The sequence below is a fragment of the Dermacentor andersoni genome, chromosome 11 (genome assembly GCF_023375885.2).
Source record: "Dermacentor andersoni chromosome 11, qqDerAnde1_hic_scaffold, whole genome shotgun sequence".
NCBI lineage: Eukaryota > Metazoa > Arthropoda > Arachnida > Ixodida > Ixodidae > Dermacentor > Dermacentor andersoni.
The window spans coordinates 37880842-37899189 of NC_092824.1; the positions used below are offsets into that span (position 1 = coordinate 37880842).

The 18348-nt window shown below is 44.2% G+C and overlaps 1 long non-coding RNA gene across 2 annotated transcripts in view; it reads left to right on the forward strand.

Annotated features, from left to right (window-relative positions):
• The window catches only part of LOC129381374 (uncharacterized), an 80369-nt gene that overhangs the window by 59818 nt on the left and 2203 nt on the right, over positions 1-18348 (forward strand). For both annotated transcript variants that reach the window (XR_008609564.1, XR_011890886.1), the window contains exon 5: positions 17611-17715. This is a non-coding gene — a long non-coding RNA (uncharacterized lncRNA). The remainder of the gene's footprint in view (positions 1-17610; positions 17716-18348) is intronic.

The following is an 18348-nucleotide window of genomic DNA, read 5'->3' on the forward strand; positions in this document are numbered from 1 at the left end:
ACTTTTTGCATAGCGCGTAACGTTTTCGAGCACCTTCGGCACGTTTACGACCTGGTTCTGCCATCTCCTCTTTGCTGAGGATCCATTTTAGCGTCATTCTTTAGCTCCCGTTGCATGCAGCTGCGATTTTTGACCAGCCACCACGAGTTAAATAAGGCAAAGCGGAGCAATCGTGGACGCCGGCATCACCATCTGCGTCCGGCTGTCGATTTTCAGTGCAGTGGCTCAGCCCCATCAAATCCCTCTCCCCTTGAGCGTGCTCCTCACCTTTTGTCAGCCATTTAGATAAGACAAGCCGCTCAGTATAGGCAATGTTATTCGTTTTTGATGGAAGCAAATGTGGTATCTTATGAACGAGGAGAGCCTTTGATTGGTCTGTTCAGACAACCCTGCTGGTGCCCGCCAGATGCCTGCATCCGCGGTTACGCAAGTGTGACGTCAGGAGGTTGGAATAAAAACATTTGGAATAGTTTTACGGTATACGGCCTCTTGTTTCGGAACATAAATTATGGCATATAACTGTACGGTGGGGTTATATGGCCGCGATTTGATAGTGCGCCTTTAAATTGTATATTATGATTGCAGTACTGTGGGATTGCTCATTACTATTTCATTTGATATGTAGCTACACCATTCGTTTTGTACACTCCACGTAAAGCAACGAGTAGAAAGGCTTCAATTGTAAGGAAAAAATCACGTATGCTGCAAAATCCTTCACATACTCGCCACATCAACGAGCATCAACTATGCGTCACTGAAATCGGCGCAACAGGTGTAGCGGGCGAGCGTCGGACAGTTGTGCAGTGCGACAAGCATGCCACCAAGTCTTTCGGCACACCGCCATCCTGGCACCGAGTGGCAGCCATAGCCAAGGATGAATGATAGTGATAGAAACTAGGTTCCTTTCTGACGCTGATTTACTCGACGACGTTGTAAGTGTTTTTTTGTTTGATTTTACTTGTTCTGCAGGGATCGTCGTAGTGCTTACGGCGCACACATTTAACGACGTTTATCCCCGAGTGTCTTTGCACATGCATACTTGGAAACGCCAATGGCAGGCAGGCCGGTAATGTGAACTGACCGTTGCAACGTTTAACACCCGAAGCTTCTCGAGTGAGGCTAGCTTAGCAGGACTCGTTGAGAAATTATCAGACATTTTTGGGATATCATCGGCCTCAGTGAGATTTGAAGTGGTGAGGCATAGACATTGCTGAATAAGGGACATGTCCTCTGCTATACAGGCCTCCTAGATAAGCAGCAATACGGGGTAGGATTCCTAATCCATAAGAGCATAGGGGGCAATATTCACTTCTACAGCATTAATGAGAGGGTAGCTGTAGTCGTAATCTAGCTTAATAAGAGGCATGCAATAAAGGGACTACAAGCCTACACTCCAACATCCAGTGATGACGATAAGGAAGTAGATCAGTTTTATGAATATCTTAAATTAGCGATGAGAAAAGTGCAAACTCAGTATACTATAGTAATGGGCGACTTCAATGGAAAATTGGGGAAAAGGCAGGCTGGGGAACAAGCAATTGGCAACTACGGCGTATATTCTAGGAACGCTAGAGGACAGATGCTGGTAGAATTCGCAGAAAGGAATAAGCTTCGAATAATGAACACCTTTTCCAGAAGCGTAGCAACAGAAAGTGGGCGTGGAAAAGCCCTAATGGTGAAACAAGAAATGAAATTGAGATTGTAGATTCTCCTGATTCTAGCCTAGGGTAGGATGTAGAAGTGATAGGTAAGGTAAAGTGCAGAGATCATAGGTTAGTGAGGGCTAGGATTCCCCTCAATTTGAAAAGAGAAAGAGCAAAATTGGTCAAGAAGAAACAGCTCAACGTTGGGACAGTAAGGGTAAAAGCAGACAAATTCAAGCTGGTACTTGAGAACAAATATGCACCTTTTGAACACAGAGATGATGATGACATAGAGCTAATGAATGAAACCGTAACTAGGTTGGCTTCAGATGCAGCAGTTGAAGTGGGAGGCCAGGCACCAAAGCAACCAGTCGCCAAGCTCTCCCAAGTAACAAGAGACCCAAGAAAGAAACGACAAAAAATTAAAGTGCCCAACTCAAGAGATAAGATAGAATTTACGGAACTGTCAAAACTGATCAACAAGGCGAAAATAAGTGACATTCGAAACTATAACGTGATAAAGACTGAAGCAGCCGTAAAAAATGGACGCAGCCTGAAATCAGTGAGAAAGAATCTTGGCATAGGACAAACCAAGATGTATGCATGAAAAGATAAGCGGGCTAATAACATCAGCAATCTCGAAGATGTAGTAAAAACATCGGAAAAGTTCTATACTGACCTGCACAGTACCCAGATGCGTCAGGATACCTCAATTACAAACAATAATGAACAGGATACAGAATACCCCATCCTATAACTAGCGATGAGGTCATAAGGGCTCTGAATGACATGAAACGAGGAAGAGCGGCAGGTGAAGATGGAATAACAGTCGATTTAACCAAAGATGAAGGAGATGTAATGCTTGCAAAACTGGCGACTCTTTATGCGAAGTGTATATCGACTGCAAGGGTCCCAGGAAACTGGAAGAATGCAAACAATATACTAATCCACAAAACGGGAGACGTTAAAGAATTGAAAAATTATGGGCACATTAGCTAACTTCCAGAATTATATAAAATATTTGCCAAAATAGACTCCAATTGAATAAGGGCAACACTGGACTATAGTAAGCCAAGAGGGCAGGCTTGCTTCAGGAAGGGATACTCTACAATGGATCACATCCATGTCATTTAACGGTAATCAAGAAATCCGCATAGTATAATAACCTCTCTGTATGACTTTCATAGATTACAAAAAAGCATATGATTCAGTAGAGATACCAAAATTGATAGCGGCATTACGTAATCGAGGAGTACAGACAGCTTACGTAAATACCTTGGAAAATATCTACAGAGGTTCTACAGCTACCTTAATTGAACACAAGAAAAGCAGGAAGATACCTAGAAAGAAGTGGGTCCGACAGGGAGACACAATCTCTCCAATGGATTCACTGCTTGCTTGGAAGAAGTGTTCAAGCTAATTAACTTGGAAGGCTTAGGAGTAAAGATCGACGGCGAATATCTCAGCAACTTTTGGTTTGCCGATGACATTGTTGTATACAGCAGCAATGCAGACGAGTTAGAACAAACGACTGAGCACCTTAACACAGAGAGTGCAGGAGTGGGATTGAAGAACAATATGCACAAGACAAAGATAATGATAAATAGCCGGGCAAAGGAACTAGAGTTCAGGATGGCCAGTCGGCCTATAGAGACTGTGAAGTCGTACGTATACGTAGGTCAATTAATCACAGGGAACCCTGATCATAAGAATGAAATTCACAAAAGAATTAGAATGGGTCAGCGCGCATACGACAGACGTTGCCAGATCCTGACTGGAAGCTTACCATTATAATAGAAAAGCTTACCATTATAACTGATGTACAAGCAGCGCATTTTTCTAGTGCTGACACATGGGGCAGAGGCTTGGAGACAGACAAAGAACCTTGAGAGCAAGTTAAGGATCGCACAAAGAGCGATGGAACGCCGATTGCTAGGCATAACGTTAAGAGACAGGAAGAGAGTGGTTGGGATCAGAGAGCAAACGGTTATAGACGATATTCTTATTGACATCAAGAGAAAGAAATGGAGCTAGGCAGGACATGTAATGCGCAGGTTAGATAACCCTTGGACCATTAGAGTTACAGAATGTGTAGCAAGAGAAAGGAAACGCAATCAAGAATGACAGAAGAGTAGGTGGAGCGATGAAATTAGGCAATTCGCTGGCGCTAGTTGGAATCGGTTGGAGCATCACTGGGATCGTCCTGCAGTGGACATAAAACAGGCTAAGGATGTTGATTATGATGATGATGACTTGGAAACGCTCTGCAAACTACATGATTTGAGCCACGTTTCCACAGAACCTTTCGTACCCCCCCCCCGCCCCACGTCCTATGTACTCTGGTCTTCGTTGAGCCATTTAGCACGAACTGTGCCGCAACGGCAGCAAACTATCTGTGTTTCTCTTTGCTTATGTTGTGCCTTCGCCAGCTTGTAGACATACGTAGTATAAACCTAACACAGCCGACGCAATCGAAACGCTGTTCGTGTGCGGATTCTTGCTGACAGAGGGTGTACGAAGAGGGTAGTATACGTGTTGGACAGGTGCATGATGCCGACGCTATCGTCCACATATACTTGTTGCTACGCTAGCTACGAAGCATGAAACTGCTCTGTTTTGCTTGTCTGCGTATTCAGTGAAAAGCCTGAGAGTAACAGTGCCTGCGAGTCTTCCCCTCTTGTTTTCTGCTTCTTATGAATTCCATAAACTATTACTGCTGCTACTACTACTACAATTTCCATATTACTACATAATGAAACGAAGATGCAAAATCTGAAAAATGGGTGCAAGGCACATGTAAATCAAATATTGTTAATTTTTGCCTTCTGAAATTCATAGAAATAGAGAGCAAAGAATAAGGCATAGAAAACACATGGTTTTGTGTCGCGAAATATTGGGCTAAAGCTCTGCTTAAATTTTTTTGCAAGGATTACTACACACAGCAGTGACAAGTTACAGCCCCACATCGAGACGGAGTCCTCCTTGCCCGAAGAGTCATTGTGTAGTTGTTAGTAGTAGTCAGGGAATTGCAAGACGAAGATAATATCGACGAGTTGGATATACTAGAGATATATAAAATCAAGTTTGTAATATATGGAACGTGGAATGTCTCATTTATTCCATCACGAATCTCTAGCCTCCAGCAGAAGTGGCGTTATTGTTTTATACTTTATTTATTGTCATTTACACTTCTTTAGATTTAGTATAAAACACCCATTATTCATTAATAAGCAACTCTCAATAAATTTCTTGACTATGCCGATCACAAACGTGCTGATGTCTGATACCTCTAACAAGGCTTGCTGTTTATTTTGTCTTCCTGTTTTTCTTTTCAGTGAAGGTACTGGGTGCGTATGTTGCATATATGTTTTGTTTTTGTTTTACTCCTTGGAACGCAAGTAGTGTGCTTATTGCAAAGTTTCTCTTTCTTTATTTGTGGTCTTTAACGTCCCAAAAAGTTAGAGTGGATACCGCCAACTGTCGTAGTGGAGGTATCTCGAATAACTTTCGTCACCTGCAAAACGAAAGTTTTTGCAAGTCAACACATCTGAATGCGACGGCCATGTTCGGGAATCGAGCCCCCGACCCTGTGATCACAAGAACTATGTGACCGAGCTTTGTCAGTCAAGTTGCTTTGTGTGCCTGTTAAGAGCATGCCATTCCTAACATTTGCTGCTGAAATGAGTGCATTCTCCAAATATCATTATCATTTAAGAAAAGTACACAAATATAACAAAGCTGACATTTCTTCCTGAGTTCATCCTAGAGTAAATTGAAAGGTACCTGAAGGGTGAATAGGCTGGTATGTCAGTGCAACCGAATGATCATTACTTCCCTTCAATAGCCAATCGATAGTCGTCAATTGAGAGGCCTTAGCGTGCATGCCATCAGACTTCAAAGCACGAGGACTCGAAGTGGCTGGCCGTAATAGATAGGAACGCAGAACCTAAAGGCTACATAATTGTGTTGCACTTAGTGTTACAATGATGGAGGAACTAACCGATGAGCCTAAAGCAACAAAACGTTGACGTGCGCACGCGAAGTGCCTAAAACAGAATTAAGTTGTAATAAACTGAACTTTAACAACAATAAACGAGTTGCTAGTTTGCACCACGTACTTCTACGTTTTGTTCCTTTGTGTTCGTCCATTAGTTACGTCAGTCTAACACTAAGCTGAACAAAATCATGAATCTCTACCGACTAGCCCCCTCCCCTCCCCTATTCATTACATTACTAAACGTTGCAATCGTTGGCGGACACAATGCCGCAGACGCGGCGAACATGCATGTGGTCGAGTCACGGTACGGGGAGTAATAATATCATTGCTAACAATTTTCAACACGCACAGGGTGAGTACGCCTTCGTCGTGCTTAGCGCTACGTCTTTGCCCAGTACACATTGGCACTACAATGAAAATAAAAAATACCTAATTCGAGCTTGCGTCCTCAAAACGTTAGTAGTATTGATTGTTTATTTATTTTAGCTAAGCTTACGAAGGTAGACTAGGGGAAATTACTGCTGACCGCGCTTTAACTGTCTGGCTGCGTATGCTCACACCCGAACGGCGGTCGACAGTGAAGGTTAGGTAGAGCTAAGTGGGCGGAAATAGACATAGTAAGAGGCAGACAAGGACAAAGGGCACTGGTAATTAATTACTGTAAATATAATTATTTTAAATAAATTATTGTTTAAATAAATATATGAATAAATAAATTTATTACAATAAAATAAAAGTGCGACGTTAAAAAGCGCGACGTTAAAAGACAGGAGTAGAGCGGTGTACATCCGAGAGCAAACAGGAAAAGCCGATATGCTAGTCGCTGGTTAGTGTCAGAAGGAAAAATTCAGCTAGCCAGGCCATGTAATGCATAAGGTAGACAACCAGGCGACCATTAGATACACAGAATGGCGCCCTAGGTTAGAAAAGCTCAGCCGAAGACAGCAAACAAATGGCCGGGGTGATGAAAGAACCAAATTTGCAGGGGCAAGTTGGAATCAGATAGCGCAAGACATGAGTAACTGAAGATCGCTGGGACAGTATTTCGTTCAACAGTGCACTCTAAGTTTATGCCCTTTGAGTCGTATCTTGCCATACAACAATATATGTCATCGCTCTTGTCCGCATTTCCTTTCTTTAATGCTGCCAGCCCGGTACTTCCCAGTAACTAACGGCATGCGCGTTATCAGCATCACATTGAATTGCCGATAGGATAGTAGCGGGCGCGGCGTTTTGCAGAAAGGAAACGCGAGCAAGGCAGATGACAATTATTGTTGTGAGGGAGACATACACCCCAAAAGGGGAGGGGGTGTGGTCTTTTTTTAGAGTGTGGACATAAACTAGACTTATTATTATTATTATTATTATATTGCCACGGGAACTAAGGATTAGGAACTGGGGACTATTTGCACACTATATTTACAAAGGATAACTGCAGCGCTGGCCAGATCAGCCGACAGCTCGAGAGCCAGAGAGCGTTCGTCGTCTTCGTCGGGGCGCCCGCGTGCATGGTCCACAAAAACGTGCAAAATGCATGTATCAATACCCCCAGCTGCAGAAGCACCGCCCCGGTGTGTCCAAGTATCGGTGATAACAGGAGAGTAATATGGTTTGAGGCGTGTGACATGCATAACGTGCGTGGCCGACTTTGTCAACCTCGGTCATTTCCTCGTCGACTTTCCGGCGAAGATCGAGCACGCCTTGTATGTACGAGACATTCGATTCAGTAGAAGACTGAACTCGGGTAGCAAGTTCTTTTCTAGCAGCCAGCTGCCGACCGGTGGGATTTCCAAAGTGGTCGTTGAGCTTCTCATTGAAGACACACCGGCTAGAGATATTGCACTCATGTGTCTGGAACCAGACACGAGGAGTTCCGCTCCAGTAGAATAGGACATTCCAGGCACGTAGCCAAGGGAGGGCCCGGGGGGGCCCGGCCCCCCCCCCCCTCCGAAATTAAACGGCATAGCCCCCCCCCCCCCCCCTGTCCGGCCAAGGCACCACTCCTCACACATTCCTAAAGCGTCGACAAATCAATCTACTCGGCGGCCAACATTTTGCTGCCTTTTACAGCGAAAGCGGTGTATGATTAACTTCCGCAGTTTTTTTCGGCGTCGGTTAACAGAAAAAGTCATTATGTGGACGAATCCTGGTGATAGTGCAAAAAGGGTCTAAGATCAATGGCACATACCACTGTGGACTCGGGAACCTATAACGCGCCCTTCGGAATCTTCAGGATGGGCCCATATATGAGGAGTGCTTAACCCCTGCTTCACCTCCGCCGCGGGTCGTCCCGGTATTGGAATATGTTTGGGATCGGACTACATACGAGGAGTTCTTAATGCCTGTTTCATCTCCACTGCGGGTCTGCCCGACATTGCACTACCTTCGGTATAGATCCACGTGTGGGGAGCGCTTAACGCCTACTTCACCTCCGCCGCGGGTGGGCCCGGTATTGCACCACTTTCGGGATTGGTCCACGTATGCGGTGTTTTTAACGCCTGCTTCACCTCCACCGCGGATCGGCTCGGCATTGCACTACCTTCGGGATGGAGTCACGTGGGGGGAGCGCATAACACCTGCTTGACCCCCGCCGCGGGTGGGCCCCGTATTGCAATATCTTCGGGATCGGCCGACGTATGACGGGCTAATACGTACTTCACCTCTGCCACGGGTCGGCCCGGCATTGCACCACTTTCGGGATTGGGCCACGTATGCGGAGTTCTTAACGCCTGCTTCGCCTCCGCCGAGGGTCGGCCCGATATTGCACTATCTTCAGGCCGACCCGCAGCGGACATGAAACACTTTGCTTTTCGTTTGGAAGCTTTGGCTATCGTCAGCTTTCGCTACCATTCCATCTTCACGGAGTGGAATAGTTGTACATTACGGTTTCGCTCCTTTTGGATGGCGGTAGTTATCGGCATCCCCTGGGGTGTGGAGGCCAGTTTTGTCATCGATTCGGTGCCCACGCAATTAACTCAAAACGAATTCAGTTGTCACCATCTATTGCAGCACGCTGGGCGTAGTTGATTGTTTTAATTATAATACTTTATATTATTTATAATGCCCAACACAATTTTTTATGTCACCATCTATTCAACGATCACGCGCGTCCCGGTTGCTTCGTTAGTTCCACCTTCTTTGTTTAGACTGATCCAGCGCCAGGAAAGGGATTCGGTTCATAGTCGGCTTGTCTGTATGCTCGTGGAACAAGTTGTGGCCGGAGAAAACGCCAGTTGCGTTTAACTTTTCTTTTTGCTTCATTATCTCCTCGAGTGACAGCTCGCCACGATTCTGGCAAGATCCTCGGAACCATATATCCGCAATATGGGTTAGATAAGGTAGAAAATAAAATATTGCGAAACAGCGTCGATCATCATATCCTGCAATAACCCTCAAACCCATAAGCAATATGACTGTCGCCCGTCACCCCGTCTGGGTTTTCCCTTAGTGTACAACACTTTTCGTGCAAAATTGGCAACTGGAAACAAGAGTCTCAATGAGATGAGAAATTAAGCGATCTACTAAGCGAGAAAGCCAAGGCAACAGCCAAACAGGAAGGAAAAGCGAATATTGTTTGTGAAAATATTTATGGATCAACATCTTTTTATTTAAAAAGAAAGTAGAGAGAACGCCGCCGGAACTGGAGAATAATTCCGTGTGTTTTGAATGACGCTTCTACAGTTATCAATCGAGCCGCCTGACGTAGCCACTTCCCTGCTTTGCTAACGCAAAGGGGGGGGGGGGGGAGTTCTAACCTTCCGCGATGTGCGCAGTACGGCTAGAACCGCAGTGTTCTGCGCTCTACGCAGTTGTACGGGACTGGGGACCATGCATCGCTACGTCACTTCCCAATTAACAACACGAGTCGGTTTTGGCACTTGGTAGAGCAGTAAACGAGGGATGCAAAAGAACTATGACCATTCCGGAAATATACATTTTTGTAAAATTCTTCCAGAGCTAATTAAAAAAAGTTGCTAGAAATCTTCATTTTGCACTTTCGCTCGTTAACTTTCTTTCTTTTTTTATTTGTTTCCATTGCTAAAATACAATGACGGGGGCTAAGATAAAAGCTGCAATGAGGCAGCTTGAGGTGCCCTTAGCCCCCGTGTTACATGGTGGCAGTGAGTAGCGCAATCAACCGTACGCAAAGAACATTGCATACCATCGATCAATTCAAGAGAATTTCCTATAACGGAACAAACAAAAAAGGAACAAAGAAATGAGATAAGGGCAAATAAAAGCAATGCAGATGGTACGAACCACCCCATTACATACACTTGGCAATATGTGAATAAAAGTGAAAATCGCGTGTACTTGACGATGCATAATTAAAGGTGAAGAGATACGATGGTCGATTAATATTGGAATAATTAAGAGCAAGAAAAGGACAAGCAAAAATTATGTCATTACACACATTTAAGAAGACACACATGTGAATACAAGAGAAAAGGAAATTACGCTTGATTCATTATTTAGGAGAAGGTTCTGATGAGTAACGACAGTTCTGAACGTGTTATGTTAACGATGTCAATGCCAGCGTCATGTAATGAATTAAGTAGTCTGGGTAATTTATTTTTCGTCATTTGGAAACCGTAGTTGGTTCTTGAGGGGGTATAGACCAATATTCTCCGTGACGGGTGATGTAGGTAGCTGTATTTCTTTGCAGACAAGCAATTTCATTAAATACGCTCTTTTCAGAGTTAGAGTTTGAGTGCCATATACGAAGGAGAGAGCGGTTGTATAGAGAGTAGATTGTAGGTATGTTGTATTGTTTAAAGAGGTGCTCACTGTGACTGTGATATGGCACGTTTGCAATGATACGTACGATTTTTTTCAGTAGTAAGTGTATTTTTCTGAGGTTAGTTTCAGTTGTTGTGCCCCACACAAGGTGTGTATAATTAATGTGTGATGCAAATAGTAAGTGGTAAATTAATATTTTTACGGATGTTGGTAGACGATATCTATTCTTATTTAGCATTCCTGTGATACGGCTAAGCTTTTGTACTACAGAGTCTACTTGTCGGTCCCAGTTTAGCGTACTAGAGAAGTATGTACCTAATACTTTAATTTCATTTACTATTTCTATGCTCCCATTGTTCATCTCTAAAGTGTGGCTTTGTGGAATCTTTGTGCCTTTCGCATAAAAGATTAGGGCTTTGGTCTTATTTGAATTTAATTTTAGATAATTTTCTATAGACCATGAGGATATGTTCTGGAGAAACTCGTTTGCACTGTTTATCAAACTAGTATAGGATGCCGATGAAATAAACACACTAGTATCGTCTGCATATATGATAAATTTTGCCTTGGGATAGATCAGAACAATATCGTTTATATATAAGTTAAGAAGCAGCGGTCCGAGAATGCTTCCTTGTGGGACTCCTGTTTTTATTTCTCCAGAAAACGATTTAAAGTTATTTATGTGCACATATTGCCGTCTTTTTTCTAAATATGACTTAATTAACTGCAGTGGGAGGCCCCTGATACCATACGTGTCAAGCTTTGTTAATAATAGGTTATGGTTAATATGATCGAAGGCTTGAGTTAAGTCTATAAATATGCCTATTGTCAGTTGCTTCCTTTCAAAATTTTGCAGTATATGGTCTTTCTGGTGTAGTAGTGCTAACTGTGTTGATTTGTTTTTTTGAAAGCCATACTGAGCCCTCGTTACAACGCGATATTTTTCACAGAAGGATGTTTACTGGATCAATATTATTTTTTTAAGTCCCTTAGAAAAGTGCGGTAAAATTGATATGGGGCGATAGTTTTGAATATTGAGCCTGTCTGCCTTCTTATATATTGGAATGACTTTAGCAACCTTCATTTTTGACGGAAAGATGCCTTCGGCAATAGAGGTATTATAGATATGAACTAGAATGGGGGCTATATCGTGTATGACATATTTTATGGGTTTTATCTGCAGGCCGTCTGAATCACAACTTTTAGAGTTTTTCATTGCCATAAATACAGAGCAGACCTCGCCAACATTAGTTGGATGGAAAAAGATTGTGTTTGAGTTTCCGGGTAGGGAGAGAGTGGTTTTTGGGCGTATATGCGCTTGTGTTTCTCTGTTCAGGAAGTATTCGTTAAAGGCAACGACCTTCTAGGCAAATTTTTTCAATAGGTTCTGCGCGTTGCTTCCGCTCTAATATATTATCAAGGTTCCTCCACAGTTTTTCTGAGTTTCCATCACACAATAAAAAAGATTGTAGATAATAGTTATCTCTGGTTTTCCTTATTTCCTTGTTTAGACTGTTCCTGTAAATTTTAAATTCTTTAGGATCAGCAATTTCACGAGTTTTAATGAATCTGGCGTACAACTTTTGGCGTTTTCTTATTTTCTTTAATATCTCTCTTGTTATCCATGGTTTTCTGCAAGACTTGGGTTTATATTGTTTGACGGTGAAGTGTTTCTTATACACAACTAAGAATTTTTCAATGAAGATATTGTAGGCCCTTTCTGCATTATATTCCTCAAGTACGTCCTCCCAACTTACTCGTTGTAATTCTCTTTGAAACGCTGCCATTGTACGCTCATTGATGTTCTGAAATATCCTAGTTATATTTTTGTGAACCTTTTTTAATTGGCGCTCGATAAAAATGCATATTGGATTATGATCACCAATTGTGCTGCTTAAAACAGCGCTTTTTACATATGAAGGCTCATAATTTGTAATAAATAGATCTAACGTACTCTCCGAGGACATTGTGATTCTAGTACTCGATTCTATAACATTTATACAACCGTTCGACAAGATTATATTTAATAAGTCATGCTGTCTAGCACTACATGCACTCATGTCAATGTTATAATCGCCGCCAAGGATCACTTTTTGCTTGTTTTCGCATGCATACGCCAACAGATGATCTACAAAAGTGAGGAACTCCTGCACGATACCGTCTGGTGGACGATAGCACACACTAAACATAACACCATCAGCTTGAATGCACAATAACTCGACATTGTTCGTTATTGTTGTAAAGTCTTCCAGTATGTCAAAAGGTATGGAATTTTTCACCAGCAGAGAGACACCACCGCCGCGTCGAGTTGTTCTGTTCAAGCAAAGTGTTTGCTTTTGCGGTAGTCGAAGAATATTAACATCATCTGAGTACCAGGTTTCACATAACATAATGACATCACAGAGGTCATTTATGTCATCGAAAAAGGTTTCTAGTTCAGCAAGTTTGTTACAAGCAGATTGTACATTCATATGTAGACAGCTCACGCCTTTAACTGCAGCAAAAGAAGAAAACCATTTTTGTTTATGGATAAGACCGAGCTGCTCCATTGGAACTAGATCAGTAACACCAAAAACGAAGACTCAGGTGCTGATGGCCCGGAGTTCATTCACGTTTTTCACTACCGTCGCTGGTTCACCACTCGATTTGCGCATCAGCACCTTGTCATTTGAATGCCAAACAAACTGATAGTCTGCATTCTTCGCCCATTCTTTAGTCGCAGCAAGAAGCTTTCTGGTTCGTGAGGTTAGGTTTTCATTAATAAAAACGCTGTTTCTCTTTTCTCGCAAAAGCTTTCGCTTGGCAATCCAAGCGTCTCTAGTCTCCTGGCGCACGAAGCGCAAGATGATCCCACGCGCTTTCCCTGTCTTGGCCGGCAATCTGTGGACAGCGACTATATCTTGGGCTGCGATGGGTTGCATTTCCAGTTGTGCACCTAGGTTATTGACCTTCTCAAGTAGATTCTCCCCCTCGGTTTCCGCAATCCCATGTATTTCAATGTTTAGTCTTCTACTGCGCCACTCAAGTGCTTCAAGGTCAGACTCAAGTCGACAGAGTTGTTCTGAAGCGCCACTACGCTCAATCTTTTCTACCTTACGTTTCACTTCATTGATTTCCTTCTCTTGAATATCTTGTCGATTTTGAATTTTGTCAAATTGATCAGATAGCATTTGCATCGACTTCTCGATTTCTATCATTTTGTTTGGAATCACGAGGAGTGAACTGAGCTTACGGTCCATTTCTGCGAGTTTTGTAAGAATGTCCGAGCCTGTCCTTGGCGCCGGCGTGCTGGTGCCACTTTTGCCTCCGCCAGCCCTGCATGCCTCACATTTCCAACTCTTCCTGTACTGCTCCCGTTTTCCCTTCAGCGTGTTTTCGCTTACTCCTGAGCATTCACCGCAATGAAAAGAAAACTCGCATTGACCACAAGTTAGAACAGAGTCAATATCGTGCAGTACCTTGCGGCAAGAATAACAACGAGACATCGTCAATACACGGACACTTCGCGACAAACACTGTTCAACCGTAGCACAATGATATACCCGTTGATGGCAGCGGCAGAACGCGGAAAGAAACGGCAGATAGGCAGTCACCAACCTGAGAAAACAGAAGAGCAAGGTCAGACCGTTGCGTCCAGCGCGTTCCGCCGCTGCCACCGAATGTAGGGACACACCCCCGCCGAACGATATGCCGCGGCTTTTCCCCGTTGTGGCAGCACACTCGTCCACAGATAACCGGTGGCGCGCGATTCAAAGACTCCGGTCTGCAGTGAATTGGTCGATTCGGGTCTGCAGTGAACGATGAGAGATTCCACTTTTAGCACCTCTGCAATGAACAGCGACAGAGTCCGGCGGCAAAAGGAGTCGGGCACCCAATCCGGCGGAGGAAGTACCTGAGAAAACAGAAGAGCAAGGTAAGACCGTTGCGTCCAGCGCGTTCCGCCGCTGCCACCGAATGTAGGGACACACCCCCGCCGAACGATATGCCGCGGCTTTTCCCCGTTGTGGCAGCACACTCGTTCACAGATAACCGGTGGCGCGCGATTCAAAGACTCCGGTCTGCAGTGAATTGGTCGATTCGGGTCTGCAGTGAACGATGAGAGATTCCACTTTTAGCACCTCTGCAATGAACAGCGACAGAGTCCGGCGGCAAAAGGAGTCGGGCACCCAATCCGGCGGAGGAAGTACCTGAGAAAACAGAAGAGCAAGGTAAGACCGTTGCGTCCAGCGCGTTCCGCCGCTGCCACCGAATGTAGGGACACACCCCCGCCGAACGATATGCCGCGGCTTTTCCCCGTTGTGGCAGCACAATCGTTCACAGATAACCGGTGGCGCGCGATTCAAAGACTCCGGTCTGCAGTGAATTGGTCGATTCGGGTCTGCAGTGAACCATGAGAGATTCCACTTTTAGCACCTCTGCAATGAACAGCGACAGAGTCCGGCGGCAAAAGGAGTCGGGCACCCAATCCGGCGGAGGAAGTACCTGAGAAAACAGAAGAGCAAGGTAAGACCGTTGCGTCCAGCGCGTTCCGCCGCTGCCACCGAATGTAGGGACACACCCCCGCCGAACGATATGCCGCGGCTTTTCCCCGTTGTGGCAGCACACTCGTTCACAGATAACCGGTGGCGCGCGATTCAAAGACTCCGGTCTGCAGTGAATTGGTCGATTCTGGTCTGCAGTGAACGATGAGAGATTCCACTTTTAGCACCTCTGCAATGAACAGCGACAGAGTCCGGCGGCAAAAGGAGTCGGGCACCCAATCCGGCGGAGGAAGTACCTGAGAAAACAGAAGAGCAAGGTAAGACCGTTGCGTCCAGCGCGTTCCGCCGCTGCCACCGAATGTAGGGACACACCCCCGCCGAACGATATGCCGCGGCTTTTCCCCGTTGTGGCAGCACACTCGTTCACAGATAACCGGTGGCGCGCGATTCAAAGACTCCGGTCTGCAGTGAATTGGTCGATTCGGGTCTGAGAAAACAGAAGAGCAAGGTAAGACCGTTGCGTCCAGCGCGTTCCGCCGCTGCCACCGAACTCTTTCTTGGCAAGGTTCTTCCTGTGCATTTTTCATGCACGAGTCCGTTTGATGTGGTTCTTTGTTTGCCAAGTAAAGTAGAGGACTATTTCACAGGCGTACATTTGAGGTACAGGGTATGTCAATTCTATTTTGGGCCTTACGCGTCTTTATGGCAAATGGTGGGCATCATTCACATTTGTGCGAGTAAAAGTACCCTCCACCTCATTTGCATAGAAAAGTTACCTTGGTTTGCCCCCCCCCCCCCCCCCGAAAAAAATCCTGCGTACGTGCCTGGGACATTCGCTAGCTTAATGGTACGGTTCCAGCGGTTATTCCGGATAAACGACTCATACAGGCTGAGTCAGTACTCAACGTCGACGTTATCTCGGCCGGAGAATATGCCAGGAACGCGGGTATTGGTAACCGTAACGTACGTTGTTGTCGGGGTCGCGGTAGTAGAAGGAGACAATGTGTTCTCACCGGGAGCCATGGCGGAAAGCAGGACGGTGCGGCCGTTGCGGATCTCTGTGGTGAGGACAGGGAACAGCACCCTTCACCAAAATGTTACGCGAACGAAGGATAATTAAATGGAGACTATTTACAAAGTATATGTACAAAAGATAACTGCAGCGCTGGCCAGTTCAGCCAATAGCTCGAAAGACAGAGCGTTCGTCGTCTTCGTCGGGGCGACCGCGTGCATCGTCCATAAGAAACACGCAATGTTCTTGTATCAATAGGTTAAACAAAACGTCACCTTCATACGACCGCGCGCCTTCGAATACGTCAGAGACGGATGTGCGCAAAGTGAGCGACGAGAGAGAATATTGACTTGCAATCTGACGAGCCCCACTAGGGAGTTTCTGCAGCAATCTTTTTTCTTCTGTGCTGGTCTTGTGTGCAGTAAAAGCTTTCGTACACGACGAACAAACTAAAATACTACCATACATTGTTTTCACTTCAGATTATCTTGAAACCGCAGTTTTCTGTTTCTTTTTAGTCTCTAAGTGTATCATTCCTGCAGCGAAAGCGAACTTTTCAAGACGCCAACATCTGTACAAGCACACCGTGCTATGGGGGTGATGTCAGGTCGATTCTCGCTGCAACGAAGTTGCTCTGCGCTAATACAATATTTTGTAATATAGGGCCTCCGTACGTTTTCCGGCTGCATGAGAGGCTGTAGTTGATTTGTCGTAGGGAAACTAAAATTCAAGAAAAGTTGCTCTTCCTCGTGAAAACCGGTCGCGGCAGTGTTTATGCTAATTACCAGAAAAGTGCCTTGGCACCTCGGCAACTTCTGAATAAAGCCAGACATGACGTGTGCCAAGAGGTGCTCACAATTGGCACGTGAGTAGAATCATCTGTAAATAATTATACCGTCAGGGCCAAAGGCAGTACTTACGAAAGCGCTCATTGCAAACGCCTAAAAATCTATAAACAAAAATGCAAGAATTTCAAAAAGAAATATATATGTTCTTACTTATTTTTGGTTTTCCTGCTACAGGAGCGGTTATAACATTATTTCAAATTATATACAAATGTTATTGGTTAGTAACGTAATATACAAGATCTGATTGGACAATATTAGTTCAAACTGCTTGAGATCATTGGTTTTATTAACGGATGCAACCTGTTTGGGAAGATGGTTCTAGTGAGAGGTAGCGCGTCGCCAAAAGGGCCGAGGAACTGATTTAGTGTAACATTATTCAAGACGAACCCTATAAAGGTGATGAACTCGAGGTTGAGCCTACAGTGGTTGAGATATACGCTGGCTACACTGAGTGACGTGATGATAATGTGAAGACATGGTAAACTGGAAATTTCGCAAAACTTTCACTGTAGACAAATGCAATATAAACACCTAATAGCGTCATGTGCACAAGTTTGATACAATAAATATGCGGTGCAACTATTGACTTAACATGGATACCCAGATAATCCATCAACTTCATAAAACATTCTGGAGTAAAGCGAGAATCGACATCTGTTGAAAGAGTTTCCTGTAACTGAGGGGAGACAAGAAATTTGAATACATAAAAATGAGTTGCATTGCAGTCAACTTTCTACAGACGTTTACCATCAAGTGAGGCGGCTTCTCTGAACTCGCTACAGAAAAATGGCGCTAGCGACTGCTTTCTTAAGTTAACGGACATTTAGAACTAACATGCAAAATTATAAATTGCCATTTTAACTAACGTTATGGTGTTAACATATTTCAGAATACGATACCAACGCTGATGCCGTAATAGCTGAGTCTTACTGGAGTGGAAGCCGGAAACGGGGATGTAGAAGTTCACAATATAACCATAGTATTTGTGCCTGCAGTAAGTGTGCTCATTCTAGCTTCTCAAATATAGGGCGTCTTTAAAATCTCCCTGCTACATCATCAAAATTGTCAGAACATAAGCATGTACCTTAACAACATATTTTTGAAGTTCTTGCTGTTTCTGCTTAAAGTGTTGCTTTACTTCATGCGTCGTACTTATCGCGGCATTTTTGTAGCACTGGACTTATATTTGAAAAAAAACGCACCTCGGAATGCGATAAAATTTTTGCCTCAGCTGTTGACAACATTATAGAAACGGTGAAATAGTGCTTGCCATTTTGTATTTCAATTGAAGTTACACATGTTTGTTTTTATGCTAGGATTACACGCATCCTATGCTTTCTCGTGATTGGTTTCAAGGAAGTTTTCAGTAGAAAACTCCCTGCTGAAATCACCTCCGAATGGAATCTCCCCATACTCGAAACAAGCTATACCAGATTGGACAAGCCACGCGTCCGTTTTGTGAGGGCTTGTAAGACTTTAAGTGATGTTGTATGCTATTTGTTGGGATGTCCTGGACTTGTTAAATAATGCAACTTTTTTTTTTTGACCAACTCCAGCGCATAGGTCCTCCAAATTCTTGTTGGAATGCATGGTGTTCCCTCGTAGGCCCCGGATATTTAAGAAGCAG